The sequence below is a fragment of the Pan paniscus genome, chromosome 1 (assembly GCF_029289425.2).
Source record: "Pan paniscus chromosome 1, NHGRI_mPanPan1-v2.0_pri, whole genome shotgun sequence".
NCBI classification, from domain to species: Eukaryota; Metazoa; Chordata; class Mammalia; order Primates; family Hominidae; genus Pan; species Pan paniscus.
Genome location: NC_073249.2, coordinates 72,153,916 through 72,178,073, shown reverse-complemented (window position 1 = coordinate 72,178,073; position 24,158 = coordinate 72,153,916). Strand labels below are relative to the sequence as shown.

At 36.4% G+C, this 24,158-nt stretch overlaps 1 long non-coding RNA gene across 2 annotated transcripts in view; it reads right to left on the bottom strand.

Moving 5' to 3' along the window:
• Positions 1–24,158, bottom strand: part of LOC117976408 (uncharacterized) — a 345,286-nt gene that overhangs the window by 148,433 nt on the left and 172,695 nt on the right. For both annotated transcript variants that reach the window (XR_008625050.2, XR_010111969.1), the window contains one exon: positions 14,825–14,895. This is a non-coding gene — a long non-coding RNA (uncharacterized LOC117976408). The remainder of the gene's footprint in view (positions 1–14,824; positions 14,896–24,158) is intronic.

Sequence of the window (24,158 nt, the reverse complement as noted above, 5' to 3'; positions counted from 1 at the left end):
CCTACAGAATAGGAGAAAATTTTTGAAAACTATGCATCTGACAAAGGTCTAATATCTAGCATCTATAAGGAACTTAAATTTATAAGAAAAAAACAAGCAACCCCATTAAAAAGTGGGCAAAGGACAAAATCAGACACTTTTACATGTAGCCAACAATCATATGGGAAAAAAGCTTACCATTACTAATCATTAGAGAAATGCAAATCAAAACCTCAATGAGCTACCATCTCACACCAGTCAGATTGGCAGTTATTAAAAAGTCAAAAAAAAAAATAACAAATGCTGGCAAGATGGTAGAGAAAAGGGGACTCTCATACATTGCTGGTGGGCATATAAATTACTTCAGCCATTGTAGAAGACTGTGGCAATTCCTCAAAGACCTAAAAACAGAAATACCATTTGATCTAGCAATCCCATTATTGGATAGATAACCAAAGGAATATAAATTATTCTATTATAAAGACACATGTGTGCCTATGTTCACTGCAGCATTATTCACAATAGCAAAGAAATGGAATCACCCTAAATGTCCATCAATGATACTGGATAAAGAAAATGTGGTAGATATACACCACGGAATACTATGCAGCCATAAAAAAGAACAAGATCATGTTCTTTGCAGGGACATGGATGGAGCTGGAGGCCATTATCCTTAGCAAACAAACAGGAATAGAAAACAAAATACCACATGTTTTCTCTTATAAGTGGGAGCTAAATGATAAGAACACACGGACACACAAAGGGGCCTATTGTAGGGTGGAGACTGGGAAGAGGGACAGGATTGGGAAAAATAATTAATGGGTACTAGGCTTAATACCTGAGTGATGAAATAATCTGTACAACAAACCCCATGACACAAGTTTACCTGTATAACAAACATGCACATGTACCCCTGAACTTAAAAGTTAAAACAAACAAGAAAAAAGAGTAATAAATTTAAAAATTAAAAAATAACACAAATTTATTAAAAAGAAAACTCTCAAATAAGAAATAAGTAGATTTTAATTGACACATCACAAAGGAGGATGTACAAATGTCCAATAAATACATGATAAAGAGTTCAGTCTCTTTAGGCCTCAAGAAAATGCAGTTGTAAGCACCATGAAATAAAAGCATATACCACTAAAACTGTTAAATAAAGACAGACAACACCCAATATTGGCAACTCAGAACTCTTATACATTGTAGAGGAAATATTAAACAGTTCAACCAAAAGATCAAGCCATTTATGATAAAAGTAAACATACATCTATCTTATGACCCAGAAATACCACTTCTGGAACTTATCCAAAATAATAAAACAAAGTTTATAGTAGTTTTGTTCATAAAACTTCATTTTTCTTTTCCTTACGTTCACCAATGCTTAATTTTTGTTCAACATATAAATTGAATACAACTCTTGTCAGCTGCCCAACTGTCTCATCCCTAGAAATATCCTGCTCTACTAGCAATTGTCAGGCAGAAAATGGAAGAAATACACAGATTTATGGAGCCTTTGTGAAGAGCCTCTGTGAGTCTGATTGGATTGAACCTGAGTGCTGGAGTTGCTGTGACTCCTACCATGTTGGAGGATGTGCTAAAGCTCAACTCTAATTTCAGGAGAGGCTAAAACAGCTGAGGTTATTAGGAGATGAGTAACCAGAGGTATATCCAGTACTCTCTATTGACCAAACAGTTGAGGGCTAGTGCACGTAGGCACTATGCACATAAAACTGTATTTCCAAACATTGTATGTGCCCAGCTGTTAGTGCTTTGGTAGCTGAGGTGGAAACTTCATCATTCACTTTATAGACTTTCACTTAGTACCCATATGCTCTGTACAAATCTCATACCCAACCTCAGCTACACTTTGTATTCCTGAGTTCTGACTTTCTCTATTACAATCTTTTCAAAGAATAACTTCCTAGTCCTCTGCTAGGGAGCTGTGGGGAGCATTGTCTTGTCAGCTGTAGAAAAGAGCTGGAGTTCTAAGTGTTACTTATAGTGACTTTCCAAAATTCTGGTTTCAGCCTGCACCATGCTCAGTCTTCGGATGTATCTGATGCCTCCAATTCCAAAGACTTTCAGAGTCACTCTTCTATGAACAACATCCTTGTTTTTTATTTACTCCAGTTGAATTACTTACACTTTGCCTTCCTCATATACACTAAATTAGTTAACGCTTATTTCATCTTATTTATTATTTCTCTTCATTAATCATCTTCTATCCAATTCCTTATTTGCTGTGCATTTATCATTTTTAAATTTACTTATTCTGATTTTAGTATCTTTCAGAAATATTACATTGATAATTTTTAACTGAATATTCACTTCTCTATACTTCTTGACCTTTCTTTCAGATTTTCCAAACTTTTCTTTTCTTTTCTTTTTTTCTTGAGACAGAGTCTTGCTCTGTAGCCCAGACTGGAGTGCAATGGCGTGATCTGGGCTCACTGCAACCTCCACCTCCCAGGTTCAAGCAATTCTCATGCCTCAGCCTCCTGAGGATTACAAGGCATGAGCCACTATGCCTGGCCAGATTTTCAAAATTTTTCTATCCCACTGAATGTCCATTTGCTTTTTTGCATTTCACTTGTTGTCTGTTCAACTAGGCAGGATCTTTTTATTTATCAAAGTATTAGGTTGTATCTTATGCAATTATTTTTTGTTTGTAAGCTTTAACTAATTCCTTTTTTAAACTGGTCTTTTTCTTTCATAGAGTCTTGTTCTATGCTTTTTTTATTTTTTGCATTAATTTAATCATTTTAGATGTATCTCTCAAATTGTTCAGTAACTCAAAATTGTTAACAATCAAATTCTGTGATGTTTGCTGTATCTGCTGATGCTTCATATGGTAGATTATTTCCTCATGTATCACGTAATTTTTTATTTAATCTTCAGTAGACCTCTATATGTGAAAATACAGTATACCCAAGGTTGAGAATTTATTCCTCAAGAATGATTTTATATTTGATTCTGTCAGTAATCCTCAGAATATCACCAGCACGAGACTGAATTTTGTGTTAATTTCTTAATTTGATATCTCTCAGGACAAGAACCTAACGTAAATTCAAAACTTTACCCCTGTGATTTTAAGGCCTATGCTTACAATATATCGAGAGACTCTTTTTCGCCCAAAAGCCAGGCAGACACTTAAAGATGTCTTTGTCATCTTCTGATGCTCCTGAGAAGATTGTCTTTATACAGTATAATTTCACTGAGGTTATAGCATTTTTAAGGGTTCCTACTTTATATGTGCATGTGTGTGTTGGAAGAACATATTAATCCCAGCTATGTGACTCTTGTAAGTCCAAAACTTCATCTCTCATACTTGAATGAATATTAAAAATAAAGACCTAATCTTTCACTTTAGGACAGGTTCAAATAACTAAAATTGGACTTACCATTTCATCCTATACAACTATAAAACTGGACAAAACATATGAGGGAATTATAGGCATGAAAAACAGATAGAGCAAAATAGTGAGCCTTGAGAGAAGGAAAACATTCGAGTTGAATATTTGTTCACACCAGCTCTGTTTCACTGTGGCGCAGAGAGGTAGAGTCAAAGCATAATAAAGGTCTTACTGCTCAGAAGGCAGAGATTTATGGTAGCTGAGCTAGCTGAAATTTGTGGGACAGGATATAAAAGAGGAACAAACTACACAGATGTTAGGGCCTCAAGATCTGAAAGGTGGCTCTCCTTCAGTTTATACACAAGGGCTGGACTGAACTTGCTTAAGGTAAAATTCCATGAGGCCTGTTACAGAGCAGCTGTTACAGAGGGAAAAAACTGCATGGTGACACCAGAAGTCATTGAGCACTGGGAAATACTGGAGTTCCAACCCACCCAGAGTAGAGACATTACTGAGCACCTCTATATTCACTGATGACTTCAAAAAGTCAACAGTTTAGATATAAGGACCAAGACCCAGAACAGATATCACAAACATTTTCTGTAACTACTCAGATAGTTATTTTAGGGATTGCAAGCCACAAATAGTCTTCTCTATCCCTCTTTTTCCTCCTCTTCTTTATTCCTCTTCCTCTTCTTCAGTTTTTTCAAAAAGTAACAAAAAATTATACATTTTGGGCCATACAAAAACAGTTTGCAGGCCAGATTAGGCCCATAAACCATAGTCTGTGGATACTTAATCTAGATTACAACCAGCCAAACGAGTCTATAATGACTGGAAGAGGCATTTGCTCTATCAAATGCACACACCAGTACAAGACTATGTGGAAAATAAAGAATCATGATACCATCACAAGAAAGTTCCAGTAATTAACCATAGAAAATGAAGTTCTATGAGTTGCCTGAAAAACAGTTAGAGGAATCACATTGGGGATCTCAATGAGATACAAGAGAACACAGACAGAACACTAAATGAAATCAGAAAAACAATGTATGAACAAAATGAGATTAATAAAAATAGAAACTAAACCATTAAAAAAGAACAAAACAAATTCTGGAGATAAAAATACAATGACAGGAGAGAAAAACTGGAAAAAGTTTCAACAGCCGGCTCAATCATGTAAAAGAAAGAATTAATAAACTTCAAGACATAATTAAAATTATTCATTTGGAGGATAAGAGAAAAAAGAATGAAAAAGTGAAGAAAGCATACAAGACTTATATGACAACATCAAGTGAACAAATATATGAGTTATAGAAATTCTAGAAGAAAAAGGAATATAGAAAAGGGCAGAAGGCTTATTTTTTAAAATAATGACTAAAAACATATCAAATCTTGGCTGGGATATAGACATTCACATATGTGAAACTCAAAGAATCCCAAGAAAGATCAAACCAAAGAAGATTACACTGAAGCATACAATAATCTAATTGTCAAAAGTCAAAGACAAAGAGAGAATTTTTAAAGCATCAAGGAAAAAGTGACTCATGATATTACAAGGCAATTCCTATTAGGCTATCAGTAGATTTCTCAACAGAAGCTTTGCAGGCCAGAAAGGAGTGGGAAAATATACCCAAAGTGCTGGGGGGGGAAAAAAAAAAAAACTTACACCCAAGAATACTATACCCAATAAAAAGCTGTCCTTCAGAAATGAAGACATTCCCAGACCACCCCTCACCCCCCAAAAATGCTGAAGGAGTTCATCTCCACTAGACCTAACTTACAAGAAATGCTAAAGAAAGTTCTCCAAGTTATAACAAATGGAATCTGCTATGAACTGAATATTTGTATCCCCATCTTCCCTCACAAAATCCATATGTATAAAGCTAATCCCTAATATAAGTGTATTAAAAGATATTGACCCCCAATGTGATAGTGTTAAGAGGAAGTGATTAAGTCATAAGGGAAAACCCCTCATAAATAAGATCTGTGCCCTTATAAAAAGAAGCCTGAAGAAGGTTTTTTGTTCCTTCTGCCATGTGAAGACAAAGCTAGAGGCATCGTCTATGAAGCAGATAGTAGGCATTCACTAAACACCAAATCTGCCAGTGATTCCCTGGCTTCAGAACTGTTAGGAAAACACTTTTCTTGTTTATAAGCTAAGCATTTTAAGTTATTTTATAATAGCAGCCTGAACAGGCTAAGACATATGCTAGGTAACAACATAAAAACATATAAAAGTATAAAACTCACTTGTAAAATGAAATACATGCTCAAATTGTAAATGCCCTAATATTGTAATTATGACACATAAATCACGTTTAATTCTAATATAAAAGCTAAAAGAAAAAATATTACAAATAACAATAACCAATAACTTGTTAATGATTACACAATACATAATAAAAATATGTAAACTATGACATCAGGAACATACAATGTGGAGTGGGGAAAATAAAAATTTAGATTTTAAATACAACTAAAGTTAAGTTGTTATCAGCTTAAAATAGACTTATATTTTTGGTAAGCCTTGTGATAATCACAAAATAAACCACTAGTAAAGACACAAAAGAGAAAGAAATCAAACATTACCAAAAATTAACAAATGGCAAAGGAACAAGGCAAGAGTGGAAGAAAGGAACAAAAGAACTACAAAATAGTCAGAAAATAATTAACAAAATGGCATTGCCTATCAATACTTACCTATCAATAATTACTTTAAATGTTAAGGGATTAAATTCTTCAATCAAAAGACAGAGTGACTGAGTAAAAACAAGATCGAACTATCTGCTCCTACGAGATACTCACTTTACCTTTAGGGACACACATAGACTAAAAGTGAAGGGATGGACAAAGTTATTTCATGGAAATGGTAATCAAAAATGAACAGAAGTAAGCATAGTTACATCAGACAAAATAGATTTCCAGTCAAAATCTGTCACAAAAGGCAAAAAAAAAAAGTTACTTTATAATGATAAATTTATCAAGAGGATATAGAGTTGTAAATATCCATGCACCTAACACTGAAGCGCTTAAATATATAAAGTAAATATTAACAGAACTTAAAGGAGACAAAGATAGCAGTACAATAATAGTAAGTAATTTCACATCTCCACTTTCAATAAGGAATAGGTTATTCAGACAGAATATCAATAGGAAAACAGCAGATATGAAGTACACTTCAGAGTAAATGTAAATAGCATACATACAGAATACTGCTTCCAAGAGTTGCAAAATACACATTCTTCTCAAGCACACATAGAACATTCTCCAGGATAGATCTTATATTAGACCATAAGACAAGTCTCAAAATATAATTTAAAAGACTGAAATTATATCAAATATATTTTACAAGAATAATATAAAATTAAAAATCAGTAACAGAAGAAAAACTAGAAAATTGTACAAATTACCTGGAAATTAAACACTGCACTCTTGAACAACCAGTGGGTCACAGAATACATTAAAGGAGAAATCAAAAAATGTATTCAGACAAATAAAAAGGAAAACAACATACCAAAGCTTATGTAAGGCAGCAAAGGCAATTCTAAGAGGGAAGTTTATGGTGATAAACGCCTACATTTAAAAAAAGAAATATCTCAAACAACCACCTCTAGGAACTAGAAAAAGAACAAATTAACCCCACAGTTTGCATAAGGAAGAAAACAATGAATATTAGAGTAGAAATAAATGAAATGAAATGAAACAGAAGCTAAAAAGAATAGTAGTTTTCTAAAGAAACAGAAAGGATCATGAGAGACTACTATGAACTACTATACACCAAAACATTGAATAACCTAGAAAAACTGAATAAATATCTAGAAACATACAACATACCAAGATGGAATTATGAAGAAATAGAAAATATGAACAGACCAATAACCAGTAAGAAGATTGAAGCAATGATCAAAAACTTCTCAACAAACAAAAGCCGAAGAACAGATGGCTTCAGAGGTGCATATTGCCAAGCATTTTTAAAAAAGTAATGCCAATCCTTCTCACGCTTTTTCAGAAAATTGAAGAAAGGATACTTCCAATCTCATTTCAAAAGGCCAGAATTACCTTCCCACCAAAGCCAGATAAGGACACTAAAATAAATGAAAATTACAAGTTAATATTCCCGACGACCATAGATGGAAAAATTCTCAACAAAATACTAGCAAAACCAAATTTAACAGCACATTAAAAGGATCATACACCATTACTCCCAAGTAGGGTTTGTCCCTGGAATGCAAAACCGATTACATATACACAAATCAATAACGTTATATGCCACATTAACAAATGAAAGACAAAAATTATATAATCACATATGTAGATGCAAAAAAAAATTGACAAAATTCAACACCCTTTCATAATAAAAACTCTTAACAAATCAGGTGTAGAAGGGAATTACCTTAACATAATAAAGACCATATATGACAAGCTCATAGCTAACATCATACTCAATGGGGAAAATGCTGAAGTCTCCAACTTTATATTTGAACTGCCTGTTTCTTCCTTCAATTCTGTCCATTTTTCTTCTTGCATTTGGGAATCTGTTGTTAAGTGTATGTATGTTTATAATTGTTTTGCCCTTGATACTTTTATCATTGTATAATGCCCTTCCTTGTCTCTAATAACGATTTTTGGTTTTTTTTTAATATTACTATGGCTACTCCAGCTTTCTTTTGGATACTATTTACATGCAATATCTCTTTCTAGCCTTTCATTTTCCAACGATTTGTGTATCCAAGCCTCTTGTACACAGTATAAAATTGAATCATAATTTTTATCCATTTTACTTATTTTTTTAATTGAAGAGTCTAATCTATATATGTTTAACATAGTAATTGATAAAAAGAACTTATTTCTGACATTTTTCTATTTGTTTGCTATATGTCAAATCAGTTATGTCTCTCAATTCATCCATTAGTCTTTTTTTGTGCTAAACAGATATTTTCTATCATATCATATATATATGTGTATATATTTTTGTGTGTGTGTGTATATATATATATATATATATATATTTTTTTTTTGAGACAGAGTTTCACTCTTGTTGCCCAGGCTGGAGTGCAGTGGTGCGATCTCGGCTCACTGCCACCACCACCTCCCAGATTCAAGTGATTCTCTTGCCTCAGCCTCCCAAGTAGCTGGAATTACAGGTGCCCACTGCCATACCCCGCTAATTTTTTGTATTTTTAGTAGAGACGGGGTTTCACCTTGTTGGCCAGTCTGGCCAGGCTGGTCTCGAATTTCTGACCTCAGGTGATCCACCCGCCTCGGCCTCCCAGTGTGCTGGGATTAGAGGCGTGAGCCACCAAGCTCGGCCTACGGTATCATTTTAATTCCCTTTTTTTTTTAGTATACAGTTCTGAGTGGTTTTGAGTGGGTGCCCTGGGAATTATAATTAACATTGTAATGTATAATATTAATTTATAACATCGTAAGTTATCACCTTAACTCTTAATTTAATATTTACATATTTTCCATGAAATATAAAATATTTCCTCTTACATAGTGTAAACAAAGCCTGAAATATGTCATTATGCTATAAACTAAGAAAATACTCAAAGGAACATGAAGGCTGCGTGTGGTGGCTCATGCCTGTAATCCCAGCACTTTGGGAGGCCAAGTCAGGTAGGTCACCTGAGGTCAGGAATTCGAGACCAGCCTGGCCAACATGGTGAAACCCACTGTCTACTAAAGTACAAAAATTAGCTGGGCATGGTGACAGGAGCCTGTAATCCCAGCGACTCAGGAGGTTGAGGCAGGAGAATCGCTTGAACCCAGGAGGTGGAGATTGCAGTGAGCCGAAATCGCACCACTACACTCCAGCCTGGGCAACAGAGTGAGACTCCGGCTCAAAAAAAAAAAGGAACACGAATAAATATCAAAAAATCACAGGAGCAGCTAAAAGGACTCCCTGCACTGGTCAAATCTGATACAATTTGAATATCAAAATAAATAATAATGGATTATAACACAGCAATAAAATAAAAATCTGCCATTTTTATAATGAGTCTACCAGAAAAATACATAAATGGAGAGGGCAAGGAATGTTTGTCTTTATAATATAAGCTAACTAATAAATATAGACAGAATGATGGAGTTAGAAAATCACCATTGGATGCCAAAAGTGGTGGGTGAAAATTTGAGAAGAATTGTATATTTATAATCCTTAAAATATGTAACCAAAATTCTTATTCATTACAAACAGGAATATTTTATTGACACACAATTATTGTACATCTTTTTGGGGTATGTGATATTTTTATACATGTATATAACGTATAATTATAAAATCAGAATATTTAGGATACCCATAACCTCAAACATTTCTTATTTCTTTATGTTGGGAACATTTCAGATTTTCTCTTCCAGATATTTTGAAATATAAAATAAAGTATTGTTAACTATAGTCATACTAGTGTGTTATTGAACACTAGAACTTATTTTATCTAACTGTGTATTTGTACTCATTAACCAACATCTCTCCAGTCTCCCCCAACACGAGCCAGCCTTTGGTAACCATCATTCTACTCTTCTGGTGAGACCAAATTTGTAGCTCCCACACACAAGTAAGATCATGTAAAATTTCTCTTTCTGTGCCTGGCTTCTGTCGCTTAATAAGACCTCCAGTTCCATTCATGCTGCTACAAATGACAGGATTTTATCCTTTTTATGGATGAATAGTATTACATTGTTTATATATACTACATTATCTTTATCCATTTATCTATTTATGGACACTGGTTGAGTTCATATCTTGACTATTGTGACTAATGCTGCAATAAACATGGTGTGTAGGTATTCTTTTGGTATACTGGTTATCTTTCCTTTGCATAAATACCCAGTAGTGAGATCACTGGATTGTATGGCAGTTCTATTTTTAGTTTTTTAACCTCCATACTGTTTTTCATAATGGCTGTACTCACTTACATTCCCACTAACAGTGCAAGTGCTCCCATTGCTTTGCATCCTTGCCAACATTTGTTATTTTTTGTCTTTTTGACAACAGCCATTTTAACTGGTGAGATAATATGTCATTGTGGTTTTGATTTACATTTTCAGGATGATTAGTGATGGTGAGCATTTTTTCATATACTTGGTCATTTATATGTCTTTTGAGAAATGTCTATTCATAATCTTTGCCCACATTATAATGGAATTTTTTTATGTTTAGTTGTTTGAGTACCTTGTATATTATGGATATTAGTCCCTTGTTAGATGAATAGTTGGCAAATATTTTCTCCCATTCTACAGGTTTTCTCTTCACTCTGTTTATTATTTTCTCGCTGTGAAGAAGATTTTTAGTTTACTATAGTTCCATTTGTCTATTTTTCTTGTTGTTGCCTGTGTTTTGAAGTCTTAGCAGTAAAATACTTGCCTAGATCAATATTTGGAAGTGCTTCCTCTATGTTTTCCTCTAATAGTTTTATAGTTTTGGGTTTTCATTTAAGTCTTTAATCTATTTTGTGTAGATTTTTGCATATGGTGAGAGATGGAGGTCTAGTTTGATCTTCCCAACAAGGACATTCAGTTTTCCCCATCTCATTTATTAAAGAGGGTGTCCTTTCTCCAATGTATGTGCTCGGCACCTTTGTAAAAAATGGCTATAAACTTGTGAATTTATTTCTGAGTTTTTGAGTCTGTCTTATTGGTCTGTGTTTCCATTTTTATATCAGTACCATGCTGTTTTGGTTACTATGGCTTTGTAGTATATTTTGATGCCAGGTAGTATGATCCCTCCAACTTTATTCATTTTACTCACAATTGCTTTGGCTATTTGCCTCACAGAGAAATAAAGTGGAGAAACTGAATAAACATTATTTTATCCATGTTATTAGGTTGGTGCAAAAGTAAATGCAGTTTTTGCCATTACTTTTAATGGGAAAAAACCGATTTACTTTTGCACCAACCTAATATAAAAGGTAACAGATATTTGGAAGCAAATTTATGATGTGCCTTCTAATAAAATTCAGTGAGAAGAATATATCATCACTTCATAATATTCTTGCCAAAAATATATACTAGGTCTAATCATGAAGAAATACCAGGCAAATAAAAATTGAGAAACATTCTACAAAGCAACTGGCTTGAAATCTTCAAAAATATCAAGGTCAAGAAGCACAAATGAAGACTGAAGAGCTGTTCCAAATTAGACACTAAAAAGATGTGGCAACTAAATGTAATGAAGAATCCTGGAGTTAATCCTAGATTTTGAGAAATCAATAGTTATATAGGAATTTATTAGAACAATTGATTAAAATAAGATGACAGTATTATATTAATATCAAATTTCCTGATTTTTATAACTCTAATCTGGTTATGCAACAAAATGACCTTGTTCATAGTATATACACACGGACATAGTTAGACATAAAGGAGCGTATCTTGAACTTACTCAGAAATTTTTTTTCCAGGAAAAGAATACAAACACACACACACTCACACACACACATTCACACACACAGATTCATACACAGAGAGACAGAGAAAATGGTAAAATATAAACAATTGGCTAAAATGAGTAAAAGGTGTATGAGAGATACCTTAAAATATTTTTGAAACCTTTCTGTACAACTGAAAGTATATCAAAATATACTGTCACCGGAGCCAACATGGAGTAACAGGGAGTAGGTTTAACCTTCACCCAAAACAAACAAACAAAAACGAACAAAATATATGAAACAACAATTTTCAAGATACAGGATATCAGGCAGTATAAGACCGTAATCTTTGAGAAAAGGTAAACAAATAAGGGGAGAATTACCTTAGAGAGAGTTTTTAGAATGCAGGGGAGGGGAGGGAAAACCCAGACAAAGCCCAGAAAATTTCTTGGGTTAAAGAAATACAGATATGAGACTAGGGAAGCCAATGTGTCCAAGTTCAAATGGCAATATACTAGAGAGGAGAAATATTCACTGAAAAATAAATCTAGAGAACTGCAGAGACTCCATCTCAAGTCCTCAGCTGAGTACTGATCAGAGGATCAGTAAAGAAAATACCCAAGTCTAGGGAAAGAAGCACCCAAAAGCAACAGAGGGAAAATTTTCAGAATTTACATATAGCCAGATGTGGTTTATGTTCCCATCATCCAGAGTAGGAAATGTTACAATTCATGTGGACATTGCCATAGGAGTGGGGGAAAGCCATCCCTGGGTTAAATCTTCTCTAATGCCACCTAAAAAAGCTTAAAATCATGCCTCAGAAAGATTATATGATTTTCAAATAACTGAATAAAGTTGAGAAATATATTTATTAATACAAATATACAATTATATTTACAAATATAAATGCTAGGTATTTTATAATCCAGCATTTTATCAAAGTAAAATGCAAAATGGCTGTCATCCAATCAAAAATTAGACAATATGCAAAGAAGCTGAAAAATAAAGCCTCTAATAAGGAAAAGAAAAAAAGAATCAATGGAAACAGATACATAAATAACATGAATGATACAATTAGTAGACAATGACATTAAAATAATTGTTATAACTATGTTCCATTTGTTCAAATACATAGAGGAAAGATTGCAAATGACAAGTAGAAACAAGGAGGACATTTTAAAAATCTAGATTGAACTTCTACAGATAAATCTACAGTATGTGGGATGAAAAGTGCACTGGATGGGATTAAAAGCAGATTAGATTCCAAAGGAAAAACAAATTGAAAACATAGCAATATAAACTAACTAAAGGTAACACTGAGAAAGAAAACAATAAAAATAAAGAGCATCAAGCACCCTCAGCCATCTGATTTTCATGTAATTCAAGCCCTTGGAAAAAAAGGTAAAATAGGGTTACATAAAAAATATTTGAAGAAATAAGGGCAGGTTTTTTCCATATGTGATAAAAACTATCCACAGATCCAAGAAGCTCAATAAATCCCAGGCATGAAAAATAAACAAAAACCCACACCAAGGCACATAATACTGAAAAAAAAAGACTGACAACAGATGTCTTGTTAGAAACAATATGAGAAAGAATAGTAGCAGAATATATTTTAAAAGCTGAAAGAAAAATCTGTCAAGACAGAATTCTATACCCAGTGAAAGTATCTGTCAAACTGAAGGCAAAACAAAGATTTTTTTCAGACACAAATAAGCTGAAATAATTTATCACAAGCAGACTTGCACTACCGGAGAGGTTAGTGATAGACTTTCAGTAAGAAAGAAAGTGGGCCTGTGAAATAAAAATAATTATTTACGTCCACAATACAGTGGTGGGACAGGCATAGGATATATATTTCTAACCCAAAAGGGGAAAAGAGGCAGGAAAAAAATGGGTAACTGGTCCCAAGTAAGACCAAAACTCACCAAGAAAAACAACATTATACATCAAATATCCAAAATAACCTTTCACTTCCTGTGCCACCTTCTTGAGGTGGGGACAATGCCTGGATTCAAACTTCAGTGTGATGGATGCCAAATCTGCCCAGTACACTTCCTGGGTACCAAATGTACCACATGGGGCAGGAAGGACACTGCATTCAAAGGTGCAATGGGGAGGGGAGAATTTGGACCCCCAAAGTCTTAGGCAGCTCTGCCTCTATGGTTTTGCTAGACTCTGCCCACACAACAGCTCACGGGCTGGAGTTTCATACCTGCAGCTCTACCAGGTTAGTATACCATTCTGGTAACTGTATAATTCTGGGATCTTGATGGTGGCCCCACTCTCACAGTTTTACTAAGCATTGCCTTGGTGTGGGTTCTCAAAAGTCCTCTGACCCTACAGCTAGTTTCTGACTGGCTCCCAGCCTGTCTGCAACGTTCTTTGAAATGGGTGGAGGCTACAATGGCCCCACAGGGCACATACTCTGCACCACAGAGTCAGCACCATGTGGACCCCACCAAGAATGATCACTTGCCCTCTCCAGAGTGGTAGCACAAGCTGCATCTGAGCCTACTTTTGCCACAGCTGGGGTAACCAAGGAGTCCTGCACTGGAATGCAAAGAGAAGAGTTCCAAGGTAGCTCTGGGCAGCAAATACTGAGGTCCTTGAGGTGCCCCTCTGGAAACTTTGCCCTCAAGGTCCTAGTTCTGCCTTCCATAAAATTTCTAAGGCATGAACATAATTCCACCAAGTTATTGACAGCTGCATAACAAGAGTATCCTTTATTTAAGTTTTGAATACCTTATTCCTCATTTCCATCTGAGACATCAGAAAAGCCTTTACTGCTCATATTTTTACCAACATTCTGATCACAGTCATTTAAATAATGCCTCAGAAGACGTAGGCTCTTTCTACAGCTTTTTTCTTCTGAGATCTTACCAGAATTGCCATAATACACCATTCATGGCAATCTAGGCTTTTTCTAGCATGCTCCTCCAAATTCTTCCAGCCTCTACCCATTACTCCATTCCAAAGCTGTTTCACATTTTTAGAAATTTGTTACAGAACACCCCACTTCTGGTACCTGTTTCTGTCTTCATTTGTTTTGTGTTGCTATAACAGAATACCAAAAACTGAGTAATTTATGAACAATAGAAATTTATTTCTCACCATTGTGGAGACTGGGAAGTCTAACATCAAGGAGCCAGCATCTGGTGAGGGCCTTCTTGCTACATCATCCCCTGGCAAGGCAAGAGAGGTAAAGAGCAGGGCAGCAAAGGGTCAAACTCACAGCCTCAAAACCTTTTATAATTGGCTTCATTCCATTCATGAGAGTAGAGCTTTGATGACATAAACACCTCCCATTAGTAGCTACCTCTCAACACTGTTGCATTGGGGATTAAGTTTTCAATACGTGCTTTGTTGGGGGTACATTCAAACCATAGCAGCTATTATAAAAAAGACAAGATATAAGTGTTGGGGCAAGGATGTGGATAAAAGTTTACCTGTTATGGTTTGAATATTTTTTCTTTCCAAAACTCATGTTGAACCTTAACTCTCAGTGTGGCAATATTGACAGAAAGTCTTTAACAAATGATGTGGGCAAAGGCGTCATGAATGAATTAATTCATTCATGGGTTAATGAGTTAATGGATTAATAGGTTATCATGGGAATGAGACTGGTGGCTTTTTAGGAAGAAGACAGACTTGAGCTGTCACATTCTTGCCCCCTCACCCTGTGATGCCTTCTGCCATGTTATTATGCAGTATGAAGCCCTCACTAGCAGCTTACCTGATGCTGCTGCCCAATTTTGAACTTCCCAGCCTCCAGAACTGTGAGCCAAAACAAACCTCTTTTTAAAATAAATTACCTAGTCTCAGATATTAAGTTATAGCAACAGAAAACAGACTAAGACAGAATCCTTGTACACTATTGGTGGGAATGTAAATTGGTACAGATATTACAAAAAACATTACAGAACTCCCTCAAGAAACTTAAAATAGAATTACCATATAACCCGGCAATCCCACTTCTGAATATTAAAAGATTTGAAATCATTTTGTTGAAGAAATGTTTGCAATCCCATGTTCATTGCAGCACTATTCACGATAGCCAAGGCAGCTACACCATCAGGATATGCAGAAGTTCACTGTCTTTCTATTTCCATAACTTTTCCATTTCTACTTCTACCTCTTAATTGCTACTGCACAAATATTTACAAAATAAACTAGCAGGTCATGTGGCTTTGCCTGTATAATTCATCTAATGTCTACTGTTGCTCCGCAAGATAGTCACTTTATTTAGTGTTCTTTCACTTTAAGTCTTTCCTGATTATAGATGAGAAATAAATGTTGTCTGGACTTCCTGGAAGACCTTCTGTCATTACTTGAGTGCTTAATCATCTGTGACTATTCTTGCCCCCCATAGTAAATGTCCTCAGCTAAAAATTGAAGTTAAGAATCTGTTATGTGGGACAAAATTTTGTCTTATTTCAATTTGTCAATATGTAACCAGTGCTTTTCTCTTTAACTCTTTGATGCATCATGTGTCATACTTGAGTCTAATAGTTGTCAGCTCTCTTGGCAGAAAAGAGAAAGTGTAGCAACTAGATGGATGAAAATTATTTCATAGATTTTCTTTTCTCTGACCCCCACCACAGTGAGCCTCAAGCTTCAATTGATGAAGCAAATAGAATTGACACCACCCATTCTTTTATTCAGTAAGTTTTTAAATTCCCCTTAAGTGTTTAATAAATAAACTATTAAGACATTTCCACCACAAGTTGTTTTTACCCTATAATTTGCCTGGGTTTAAATCAGGCAATCATACTCTGTCAAATAGAATTATAGCTCTTTTGAATATAGCATTCATCACTGTGTGCCTACAAATTCTGTATGTCACAGTACAGCATTAATCCCACACAGCTCTCATGTTCTACATCTAGGAGGTAGTCACACAATCACTGAAGAGAATACAGGTGTGAGATCTTGAACTTGTGAAGCATATAAGTGGCTATTTGGAAACACACATATCCTAGAAGCAACTCTGATATTAAGAAAGAATAAAATGAGAACAAGAGTTAATAAATAAAAAGTCAAAGATAGGAAGAGGCTTAAGAAAATCTAGGAAGAGTTTATGAATAGGAACATAAACGAAAAAGGAGCCGCCCCAGCAACTCTCTCATAGGTCTTAGCAGAAACCAGAAAAAATGCTGATGTCAGTACATAAAGCAGGAAAGGTCTCAAGAAAAAGCAACATTACTAATGGACTTTCAAAAGGAGCTAAAAATACTGCAGGTTACTGACTTCTGGCAAATGAAAGTGGCATGCAAATTAAATGTCCTTCCTCCATTCAGGGAGGGACAATGAATGAACAGTATGTTTTTTTTTTTTTCTGAACAAGATGAGAGGAAAATCATCCATTACAATTTTACCTATCTATATGATAGTAAATGAATAAATGTTTATTCAAAGAAAAAAGGAATGTTTGAGTTACATCAAGGTTAATCTTATGAATCCGAAGTGGAAAGTCTTCAGGAAAGTTTAGAAAGTGTAATGACATTTCCATTCACTCCTTGGTTTTAACTCAAGGTCAAAGGAAAACTTTTAAAAATATGCCAAGATACGCCATCACAAATGCTCATAGTTCATGACCTTTAATATTTGTCACCATCAACTGTGACAAGCCATGTTCTCTCTGTTATAGGGAAATAAGGCCCTTTCACAAAATCAATATGCAACATTTTAGAATAGTTGATATTCTTGATCTTGGCAATTAAAGGGGGAAAACTATGTACTTTATAAATAAGTGGTTAAAAGAAGTGCAAGTTTTATTATCATCATTGAATTTATAAATTTTCTTAGTCACCAAGAAACCAAGTCTTCTAGAACCTATCTCTCACATATGGTGAGGATCTTCTCTTGAATATTGTCTATATTTATGCCCTTATCCAAACCTCAGTAGTTTAGCTTTCCTTCTCCATATGTATGTAACATCCTGTATAGGCAAAAATAAGTGCTTCTACTGATTCCTCATCATTGAGACAAACAACACTGAGAGCAGATTTGAAATAAATTCCATCATAATTGTCTCTTGCTTTCAACCTTGCCTGTGTACCCAACACACATACTCCTAAATGCATCCACATTCCAAAAATGCAAATCTCTTTATGTCACTCCTCTGTTTAAAACCTTCAGAGCCTCATAATACTTTCAAGATAAATTCAAATTTTGTACCATGGCACAGAAGAGCATTCATGATCCACATCTTTCCAGCCTCAATTTGTTGACTCTCCCCAAAGTCATTCATGTCTTTTCATTTATTGAAAGCTTTCTGTCTGCTGCACATACCATGATGCCACACACCCTTTTAGTATTCTTGTGTGATTCCCTCTACCTGTAGTACCAAGCCTAATCTTACCTTCAACACCTGAGTCAAGAGTTTATATTTATGAAGCTATATATTTCTTCTCTGTACTTTCATAGCACTTCATACATAACTCTCTTACAGCGCTCATACTAGGCTGGCATTTTTTATTTTTTTAATCTCTCTTTCCTTACTAGACCTCCTTGAAGCAAGGCCTATATTAGTTGATCTTCATGCCAATGGCACCTAACAGTTTAGCTCATCCACAGATGTTCAATCAATGCAGGTTAAATTTTAAAAAAAAAAAAGATGGATGGATGGATGGAAGGAAGGAAGGAAAGAAAGAAAAAGGGAGAAAGGGTGGGTTATAAATTGAATGCTTGTCTGCCTCCCAAAATATGAATGCTGAAACCCTAACCCACAATATGATGGTATTTGGAGATAGAAGCTTCGGAAGGTAGTTAGGGTTAGATAAGGTCATTAGGTTGAGGCCTTCACGATGGAATTAGTATTCTTATAAGAAGAGCCACCAGAGAAATTGCTCACATCCTTTCTCCTCACACATTCAAGAAAGGCCATGTGAGCCTTTCTTCACAGCAAGAAGGCAATTCTCTGCAAACCAGGAAGAGAGCCCTCACCAGGAACCAAGTCAGCTGGCACCTTGACATTATTAGTCAAGCTTTCTGAACAGTGTGAGAAAATAAACGTCTGTAATTTAACCTCCCACTCTATGGTATTTTGTTACAGCAGCCCGAGCTGACTAAGACAGATTTGGGTACCAAGAAGTAGGGTACTACTGTAATAAATACGTAAAAATGTGAAGGTAGCTTTGAAACTGGGTAATGGATAGAGATTGGAAGAATTTTTAGGAGTATGCCAGAAATATAGGCATTGAAGTCTATTCTGGTGTAGTCTCAGAGAAAAAATTAAGAATATTTTATTGGAAAATGGAGGAAAGGTGATCCTTGTTATGAGGTGGCAAAGAACTAGGCTGAACTGTGTTTTAGTGTTTTGTGGAAAGTAGAACTCATGAGTGATAAAATTGGATATTAAGCTGAGGAGATTTCTAAGCAAAGTGTTGAAAGAGTAGCTTGGTTCCTTCTGACTACTAATAGTAAAATGTGATAAGAGAGAGATTAATTGGAAAAAATAATTGTTATGGAAAATGAACCAGAGCTTGAAGATTTAAAAAATTCTACCCCTATGTATTTTGCAATATGCCTATCCATATTGCAAAAAAATGAGAAATCTTGCTCTGAAGAGGACACTAAGGTTATAGATGAACAACCATTTGATAAAGAGATCATGAGTGTAACTCATGTACTTAACTGGCCATTTTAACGAAGCCAGGAATAGAGATGGGATTATACCAGCAAAGACATGGCTAGTTTAATCCAAAGGAAATAGAGAAAGCAGAATGTAATGAAGGAATTCTGTCAGATTTCCTAGATTCTACAAGACCAGACCACAGAGCTATTTGTCTGTGAGCACACACTATTCTTCAAGGAAAAGGAAAAATTGATCCCAAAGATTCAGAGATCATAAGGGATGCCACTCTCACCACAGGCCCAGAAGCAAGACTGTTTCCTCCTTGGTTTCAAAGGGTGGGGCCACCTCTTTGGTTTTCCCAGGCCAGGATGATCCTGCCCAGTGTTTCAGAGGTGGGGGCCATCCTTGAAGAAAGCTTGTGGTACTTTATTTTGTCAGCCTTTGCTAAGACAAGAAGGAAGGAAGGAAGGAAAGAAGGAAAGAAGGAAGGGAGGAAGGAAGGAAGGAAAGAAGGAAGGAAGGAAGGAACCAGTGGATATGCCCATGTCCAATGGCTCATGGCTGCAGATGATCAGCCATGTATTGAGATTAAGCCTGTGGTTTTCTCTGCAGGAGTAATTAGCTCCCCTGGGGAGTCACATTATTGACCTTGCATTTATTGGTATCCCTTGATCTAATCAAAACTAACAGCACAGATAAAAAGGGAAATGAGAACCATTAAGCAGGTGATTGTGTGGGGTAAAGACCACAAAGATTCCTTCCATCATTTACCTGAAAGTGTCAACCTCGACTTTCACGTTCTACCATTTGGGAAATGTAGGGTCTGTAATATTCATAAAACCCTAAGTTATGAAGAAAATTCATACTAATAAAAATTCAAAATTAAATGAAACAAAAAGAAATGCTACATTACATAGTGGTATCTCAATTTCCTTATTTGCTTCCCATTCTGTCTTCCCTGCCCAAAATAGTCCATTCATTCTATCATTATTGAAACAAGCCTTCTTAAACATTTCAATGGCTCTTCATCATCCTCATGATTAAATCCAAGTTTCCTACAACTCACACTTTATAAATTGGCCTCTACCATCCCAGCCATGATAAATAATGCCATGCCTTCACTCACCCCTTCACCTCTGTACATGCTTTTCTTTCTACCTAGCACACCTCTCCACCCATCACCTATGCCTAGTCATCCTCCAGGTTTTAGCATATATATCACTTTATCTAGGAAGTTTTGTCTGACTTCCCAAATATGGGTTAGATTTGCCTCCCTCATTCTTATAACACACTCTCTATTTCCCTTTAAAAAATTGTAGTACATGTAATTTACTTGTTCATATGCCCTACAGACAAGAAGCTACTATATGGGGAGAACTATTGTATTCATGTAGTCATGTATGCACCACGACTGGCATATAGTAGGTGCTCATTAAATAATTTTTGCTAAATGAGTGAACTGATAAGGTTCTAGAACTTGTAAATAGATCTAAGTCTAATGACAACTCTACATGTTTATGTTATTTAATATTCAAATGAGCACATTCACATCTCATTATCTCATTTAACTCTTAAAACAACCCAGTGTAGCAGGACAGGTACTAATCAAACACTGTCGATTGTCCACTCAATAGCCACATCATTTCTCTTTCATATTGGCAGGAGCCCTGGTTTTCTTCTAGAGCTCATTTTCCTCCAAGTAACCAGAATCAATACTGATTGGCTTGAAGTAATGTGGTGGCTGTGGCAGCCTGTTTCCATAGAAGAGAGTCTGAGGCAAGGGTTAAGTGCTATTTTGGGGAGGTGCATTGCAAGGCCTAGGGAGTGAAGGAAGGAGACAGGTAATAATGAGAAGTAAACAAAAATTGATGCTTTTCCAGGTTGCCACCATTTCGCAAAGTGAAACAAATTCACTCAGCTACTTGAGATGTCTCTAGACAAGCTACATCAAAAATCCATGCTTCAGAACAGCCTATCACAGGGGAAAGAGAAAAGGAATTTTTCCACAAGCCTCTTCCCACTCTCTGTCTCCCACTAGTAAATGTTTGCCCCATTAAAAAAGTAACTGCTAATATGGTGCGTCTTCTAAGTGCAGAAGTGATGGGAATAGCCAAAGACTTAGCAAAGTGGTGTTCGCTTGCACAGAACTGGCCCAGGGTGCTGTAGCTCCAGCAGCAGCTGCAATGGTGCAAACATCCAACGGCCCAGGAGACAAGAGAATAGGAGGACATTCATGAGATAGGGCAGATACAGTGGTAATTCCAGAGAGTAGCTTAAGTGCTGGGATGTGGGAAGTCTGCTGGCCGAGGGGGAATGGTATGGTAAAAGGTTACAGAGACATTCTTTTTTTTTTATTATTATACTTTAAGTTTTAGGGTACATGTGCACAATGTGCAGGTTAGTTACATATGTATACATGTGCCATGCTGGTGTGCTGCACCCATTAACTCATCATTTAGCATTAGGTATATCTCCTAAAGCTATCCCTCCCCACTCCCCGCAACCCACAACAGTCCCCAGAGTGTGATGTTCCCCTTCCTGTGTCCATGTGTTCTCATTGTTCAATTCCCACCTATGAGTGAGAATATGTGGTGTTTGGTTTTTTGTTCCTGCGATAGTTTACTGAGAATGATGATTTCCAGTTTCATCCATGTCCCTACAAAGGACATGAACTCATCATTACTTATGGATGCATAGTATTCCATGGTGTATATGTGCCACATTTTCTTAATCCAGTCTATCATTGTTGGACATCTGGGTTGGTTCCAAGTCTTTGCTATTGTGAATAGTGCCCCAATAAACATACATGTGCATGTGTCTTTATAGCAGCATGATTTATAGTCCTTTGGGTATATACCCAGTAATGGATGGCTGGGTCAAATGGTATTTCTAGTTCTAGATCCCTGAGGAATTGCCACACTGACTTCCACAAGGGTTGAACTAGTTTACAGTCCCACCAACAGTGTAAAAGTGTTGCTATTTCTCCACATCCTCTCCAGCACCTGTTGTTTCCTGACTTTTTAATGATTGCCATTCTAACAGGTGTGAGATGGTATTTCATTGTGGTTTTGATTTGCATTTCTCTGATGGCCAGTGATGGTGAGCATTTTTTCATGTCTTTTTTGGCTACATAAATGTCTTCTTTTAAGAAGTGTCTGTTCACGTCCTTCGCCCACCTTTGGAGCAGGGCACAGACAAACAAAAAGACAGCAGTAACCTCTGCAAACTTAAATGTCCCTGTCTGACAGCTTTGAAGAGAGCAGTGGTTCTCCCAGCACGCAGCTGGAGATCTGAGAAAGGGCAGACTGCCTCCTCAAGTGGGTCCCTGACCCCTGACCCCTGAGCAGCCTAACTCGGAGGCACCCCCAGTAGGGGCAGACTGACACCTCACACGGCCGGGTACTCCTCTGAGACAAAACTTCCAGAGGAACGAGCAGACAGCAGCATTCGCAGTTCATGAAAATCTGCGGTTCTGCAGCCACTGCTGCTGGTACCCAGGCAAACAGGGTCTGGAGTGGACCTCTAGCAAACTCCAACAGACCTGCAGCTGAGGGTCCTGTCTGTTAGAAGGAAAACTAACAAACAGAAAGGACATCCACACCAAAAACCCATCTGTACATCACCATCATCAAAGACCAAAAGTAGATAAAACCACAAAGATGGGGAAAAAACAGAGCAGAAAAACTGGAAACTCTAAAAAGCAGAGCACCTCTCCTCCTCCAAAGGAGCGCAGCTCCTCACCGGCAACGGAACAAAGCTGGACGGAGAATGACTTTGACGAGTTGAGAGAAGAAGGCTTCAGACGATCAAACTACTCTGAGCTACAGGAGGAAATTCAAACCAAAGGCAAAGAAGTTGAAAACTTTGAAAAAAATTTAGACGAATGTATAACTAGAATAACCAATACAGAGAAGTGCTTAAAGGAGCTGATGGAGCTGAAAGCCAAGGCTCGAGAACTACGTGAAGAATGCCGAAGCCTCAGGAGCCGATGCGATCAACTGGAAGAAAGGGTATCAGTGATGGAAGATGAAATGAATGGAATGAAGCAAGAAGGGAAGTTTAGAGAAAAAAGACTAAAAAGAAACGAACAAAGCCTCCAAGAAATATGGGACTATGTGAAAAGACCAAATCTACATCTGATTCATGTACCTGAAAGTGACGGGGAGAATGGAACCAAGTTGGAAAACACTCTGCAGGATATTATCCAAGAGAACTTCCCCAATCTAGCAAGGCAGGTCAACATTCAGATTCAGGAAATACAGAGAACGCCACAAAGATACTCCTTGAGAAGACCAACTCCAAGACACATAATTGTCAGATTCACCAAAGTTGAAATGAAGGAAAAAATGTTAAGGGCAGCCAGAGAGAAAGGTCGGGTTACCCACAAAGGGAAGCCCATCAGACTAATGGCGGATCTCTCGGCAGAAACTCTACAAGCCAGAAGAGAGGGGGGCCAATATTCAACATTCTTAAAGAAAAGAATTTTCAACCCAGAATTTCATATCCAGCCAAACTAAGCTCCATAAGTGAAGGACAAATAAAATACTTTACAGACAAGCAAATGCTGAGAGATTTTGTCACCACCAGGCCTGCCCTAAAAGAGCTCCTGAAGGAAGCACTAAACATTGAAAGGAACAACCGGTACCAGCCACTGCAAAAACATGCCAAATTGTAAAGACCGTCGAGGCTAGGAAGAAACTGCATCAACTAACGAGCAAAATAACCAGCTAACATCATAATGACAGGATCAAATTCACACATAACAATATTAACTTTAAATGTAAATGGACTAAATGATCCAATTAAAAGACACAGACTGGCAAATTGGATAAAGAGTCAAGACCCATCAGTGTGCTGTATTCAGGAAAC